The sequence below is a fragment of the Aquarana catesbeiana genome, linkage group LG04 (genome assembly GCF_042186555.1).
Source record: "Aquarana catesbeiana isolate 2022-GZ linkage group LG04, ASM4218655v1, whole genome shotgun sequence".
In the NCBI taxonomy this organism is placed as follows: Eukaryota; Metazoa; Chordata; class Amphibia; order Anura; family Ranidae; genus Aquarana; species Aquarana catesbeiana.
Genome location: NC_133327.1, coordinates 4,713,650 through 4,719,649, shown reverse-complemented (window position 1 = coordinate 4,719,649; position 6,000 = coordinate 4,713,650).

The following is a 6,000-nucleotide window of genomic DNA, read 5'->3' as shown; positions in this document are numbered from 1 at the left end:
ATCGGGGAAGACTGTACAATTACAATACAATTCAATACAGGAGGGATCAGAGGGCCCTGCTCCTTAGAGCTTACAATCTAGAAGGGAAGGTCAAGTGGAACAAAGGATAGTAGCTGTGGGGCATGGGGCAATAATAAAAATATAAATAAAGATCCAAGTGCAAAATAAGCAATCTGTGCAAAGTAGCAATATTGAAAAAAACACAACAATAACTAATTGTGCAAACACTAAAATAGTGCAAATAAACAATCATGTGCAAGTGTAGCAAAAAAACTGCAGCAATAAATAAATTGTGCCACACATGTGCAAAGAAGCAATAATGTGCAAAAAAAAGGAAAAATACTGGAGCTAACAATATATATAATGTCCAAAATATCCCAACAAAGTGCTCAAAAAATAAAATATAATGATTATCAGATTCATGGAAAAAGAATCAAATAAGTCCACAAATTGTGAAAAAACAATCAAATAAATCCAAAAATTGCACAGATTGCTTATTTTGCAGTTGGATCTTTATTTATATTTTTAGTATTGCTACTTTGCACATATTGCTTATTTGCACTTGGATTTTTATTCAATATTTTTTTATTTTTTAGGATTTCAGTGTATTTATTTTTCAGGTTTTCAGTGTATTTATTTTTAGCAAGTGATTTTATATACTTGCTTTTTTTCCAATATTTTTTGGTATGTTAGTATTAATTTTTTACATAGAAAATGTTTTTTTCTGCACATGGATATTTATTCTTTGCACCTTTATTATATGCTCTTGATGCCTTATTTTTAATTGATTTTTTATTCATATATTATTCTATTGCTATGGCCTGGACACAATATTGAATTGGATTTTGTCTGGGAGTGGCTAGCTACTTCTTTGTGGACTATTGCTTGGAAGGCGGTTATTCATTAATTGTTATAGCACTGGTTTGCTAATCTTTGGCTATACAATTTTGATGAGAGATTAATTTAAGGACACTACATATTTTTGGATTTATCCCATTGGAACTTCCAAAGATAATTATTGTCTTGAGGTTTTTTTTTACCACAAAAGTTTTTATTTAGATTTTTAAAGATAATACAAGTAGTACCATAATACATATAACCGAGATATAAGTGCCTGGTTCCTTCTAAGGGAATACATTGAGCTCAAATGAGAAGACAGTAGGAACCCACATATGTTTTCTCTACGTACACTGAAACCACGGTCACATAAAAACACTTATAGTGGTAGAGAGTAATCTTTTAGGAAGGCACATCGTCGTGTATTACAAACTTGCTTGATGTACAATGAAATGGGAGACTTCATAGCACAGAATTTGATAATCTTCTGTAAGTACTCTAAGATAAGTAGTGATTGGGAGGGGCATCTGACTACTAGGTTGGCACTCAACTCTAGTGCTTTTTGTAGAGTGAAATAAGGAAGGAAGAAAAAAAAGAAAGGAAAGGATAAGGGAAAGAGAGAAGTGAAGAGAGAAGTGAAGAGAGAAAGGACAGAGTGGAAAGGGGAGGGAGAGGGAGATGTGGGGGGGGGGGGTTGAGTGGGTCACTGAGAGGGGAATACTTGAGGAGGGGGTGGAAACGCCACCAGCTACCCTCCCCAATGATTCCCATGTACTGCAAGAAATATTGCAACCCTCATTGTACCTTTGCCAAGATGCCCATATCACTGAAAAGCATGTTATTCTGTCTTCTGCAGTGTAAATCAGCTCCTCCATCGCTGCTATCTGGTTGACCCATGCCACCGATTCCTTTATGGTAGGGGGTGACTTGGACCTCCAATGAACCGGCAGACACAGCCTAGCTGCGTTGATCATATGCATAGCAATTAATATTTTTTGCGGGAGATTTTGGAGATGTGAAGGAGGTATTGTGCTGGTGCAAATTCCAAGGACAGCGAGGATATCTCAGTCGTCACTTCATGCACCTTACGCCAGTACAGCTGAATCAATGGGCATGTCCACCAAATATGGAGGAACGTGCCTAAACCCTGTTCACACCTCCAACATTGGTCTGAGACAGCCGGGATAAATTTATGGAGCAGTTCTGGTGTTCTACACCACCTCGTCTTGATTTTGTAACCATTCTCCTGAGTATGGACATTCAAAGAGCCCTTGTGTATGTATAAATGCACCCAATCCCAGGCGGTTTTATCAATCACTATGTCCAGCTCCGTTTCCCAAAAGGCATGTTCCAATCTCAAGGAGGCATAAGGCTCCCCAAACATTGTGGTGTAAAAAGCCCTGAGATTAAATAGCTCTGGGGAGAGGAGCTAGAGCATAGTGATTCCAGGACCCTGGGAGTTTTTGTAAAGTATTCTTTGTTTGTTGGACTATCCAGGAAATGTTTCAATTGGATATAAGCCTAGAAGGGGAAAAACTTTGTCTTAGACAAGGCTGCCAGTTCACCCTGTCGGAGAAACCTTCCCGTGGAAAAGAAATGCTTAGCCTGCATTTCTGCATAAGGCAATTCTGCTGTTAAGAAAGCTCCTTCCATGCCAGGAGGAAAGTCTGGGTTACCCTTAATAGGCGTGATTGCACAATATGTGGTTGACAGTGAGTGTACGTCTTGAGGGTTTTTAATGATTGAAACGTTTTAATTACTTGTTTTTTTTAGTAAGCGCCACATTACCTTTCTATTACTATAATAATAATAGCATTTGCCACTGGCTATACCAATGACCATTCCATAAACATGTTCACACAGACAAGTTATACTCCACAGAGCAAGGTCAAGAGTAAGCTTAGTCACCAGTGGGAAATCGGTTAGCAGGAGCACATGAACACAGATCATAGGCAGCTGAAGAACATCCAGCGATTTGCACACATCAAGGTCTCTTTTAAATATACAGCTTGGCACCCTTCTTAGCACTGGGCATGTGCAGGCATGCACCCATGCATGTGAACGTGTGCACCTACGTGTATTTTCATTTTATTTTATTTGTTTATTTCTTATCATTATTATTCTGATTAGTTTCCTTTTCATTATGAATATCTCTCTTCTCCCTCCCCTACATCCTCTTCCTTTTCTTGACCTGCTTTACTAATCCATATTTATTCACATCTCTCTTTGTTTTCCAATACTCCTTGGTCCCAATCTTTTTCTTCCCTTCATGTTTCTCTTTCTTTCTTTTTTCTTTTTTCACTTCCTGTTCTCCTTTCCTTGTTCTATCACTGCTTCTACTCACTCACGCTCTTCACAATCACTTCTCTTCTCCACTCCCTTTGTTCTTGATTGAACGCAACCTGCATAGATGGGCGGGGTCTGCCGATGTCACATGTTTCCATGACATCGGCAGTCCCAGCACTGCAGCGCCCCATTGCTTGGTTACCGCCGACGCATCGTGCCTGCACGGCCGGTGATCGCTGTTGTGATCCAAGCTGACCTGCAACTATTGATCCCCGCACTGAGGCTGATCTCCAGATCAGATGCTCTCTAGCAATAGGTCAGTTCTCACAGACACTAAGGCCCCTTTCACACTGGGGCGGTGCGGGCGCCAGCTGTAAAACTGTGCTATTTTTAGCATCGCTTTACCGTCATTTTAGCGGCGGTATTCAGCCGCTAGTGGGGGTGGATTTACCCCCCTGCTAGTGGCCAAGAAAGGGTTAAAACCACTGCAAAGCGCTGCTGCAGCAGCGCTTTGCTGGCGGTATAGACGCGCTGCCCCATTCATTTCAATGGGCAGGAGCGGTGAAGGAGCAGTATACACACCTCTCCTTCACCGCTCCAAAGATGCTGCTAGCAGGACTTTTTTTACCGTCCTGCCAGCACACCGATCCAGTGTGAAAGCCCTCCGGCTCTCTCAGGGCGCTTTACACGTGCTTTTTTTAGCGCTGTAGCACCTGCAAAGCGCCGCAGTGTGAAAGGGGTCTAAGGATCCACATTATCAAGTCCATCTTGACAATACACAGGTTAGTGATAGTATGTTATTTGGCAAACCCCTTTTCTCATACGTTTTTCCTAAATCTGTGATATTGTGCTTATCTTTCTAAGCCTTTGGCGGGACTTGTGATGTCATACTTGTTAAGGGGTGGGTGGAGCTTTGTTTTTTACTCTTTTCTGATTGGTTGATGGTTATTTAAATTCTTTCACTGTTACCCCGCATTTATCACATGCCTGATGAAGGGGTCCTGCGTGAGTCCGAAATGTTGCACTCTCCTTGTGTTGTGATCATGAAATAAATAATCCGTTTGGACGCTACTTAGTGTCGATCCATGGTGTGCTGACAAATATCTACTTTGTCACTTAAGTGTGAAGGTACACTGATTACTGGCCTGAGCTCGTGTGTGTGTGGTGGCACATGTGCATTAGCATTAGCTGCACGAGATTGAGAATTATATTTGTTAGTTTCATGAAACCTAGTAATATCTAATGGTCATTTATTGAGCCAGCCATACCTGGTTTTTACTGATGTGTCCAGGTGCCAAGCTGGCCATCATGGGGTAAAGTGTGGCTAGTAGACATAAAAACTCACCATTTGTCCAAAGTCCTGTTTCATCAGGAGCTCCAATGTGAACCACTTGTTCTTCTCGATCTGGAGTACTTATTCTTCAAGTTTCATAATCCCAGCTCCACTGGGACAGAACTAGGAGTAGAATCTGTGAGCTGCACAAACCCAAGTGTCCAGGTCTGTAGAGTGGCTCTTTTGGCCACCTGCTCTGCTTTATGATTTCCCTTGGCCCCTAAATTTGTTTGCTCTAGTGCTTTAACTTTTATTTTGGCTTCCTCGGCAAGAAGCTGAACACCTGAAAACAGCTAAGAAACTAACTTGGTTTATTTGCTAAAGTGGAAAAAAATCTAGCCCACCAAAAGGGATGAAAATGAACCACGACCCCAAAAAGCATTTCTAATATCTGTGTTATGCCGTGTAAACATAGGCGGACTTTTCGGCATCAAAGGTCCAATGGTCTTTCCGACAGACTTTCGATGGAGTTACGATGGACTTTCGACGGACTCTCTAACGAACGGACTTGCCCACACACAATCACACCAAAGTCCGACAGATTCGTACGTAATGACGTACGACCCGACTAAAATAAGCAAGTTTATAGCCAGTAGCCATAGCTACCATAGCGTCGGTTTTCGTCCGTCGGACTAGCATACAGACGAGCGGATTTCCTGATAGGATCTGGGTCCGGCGGAGTTCCAGCGGAAAGGAAAATCTAAAGTCCGTCTGATTTTCAACAGAAAAAGTCCGCTGAAGGTCCGATGAAGCCCACACATGAACGGATTGTCCGACGGATTAGTTCCGTCTGACCAGTCCCGTCAAAAAGTCCGCCCGTGTGTACACGGCATAAATGTTCATTCCTGAAAATGCCATTCTTGGTGAAATGACATCACATCTGGCCTGAGAGCTGAGAGCGAGGTTTGGAAAGCACACCGGCTTTTGACAGGTGCGGCAGAGTGGAGTTTACTCACACACTCTGTATACACTGGCATTTGATGCACATATACAAGTGAGTGTAACCATTGATGTTTTATTGATCCCCATATTTTAATAAATTCTACGCAATGGGGGTTATTTACTAAAGGCAAATCCACTTTGCACTGCAAGTACACTTGGAAGTGCAGTCGCTGTAGATCTGAGGGGGACATGCACGGTAAATAAAAAACAGCATTTTAGCTTGCACATGATTGGATGATAAAATCAGCAGAGCTTCCCCTCATTTCAGATCTTCCCCTCAGATCTACAGCGACTGCAATTCCAAGTGCACTTTCAGTGCAAAGTGGATTTGCCTTTAGTAAATAACCCCCAATGAGTTTTTAAATCCTGGCTCCTGTTTGCTTACCATATGAGTTTACTTATACCCAGTGGTGGCTGGTGCTCAAAATTTTTGAGGGGGCGCACACAAACTGAAAAATTCCACAAAAAAAAAACATCATTTGCAACCTCACTGTGCTCATCAAACGCAGCCACTGTGCCCATCAATTGCAGCCACTGTGCCATCAAACGTAGCCACTGTGCCCATCAATTCCAGCCACTGTGCCCATGAAATGCCACCACTG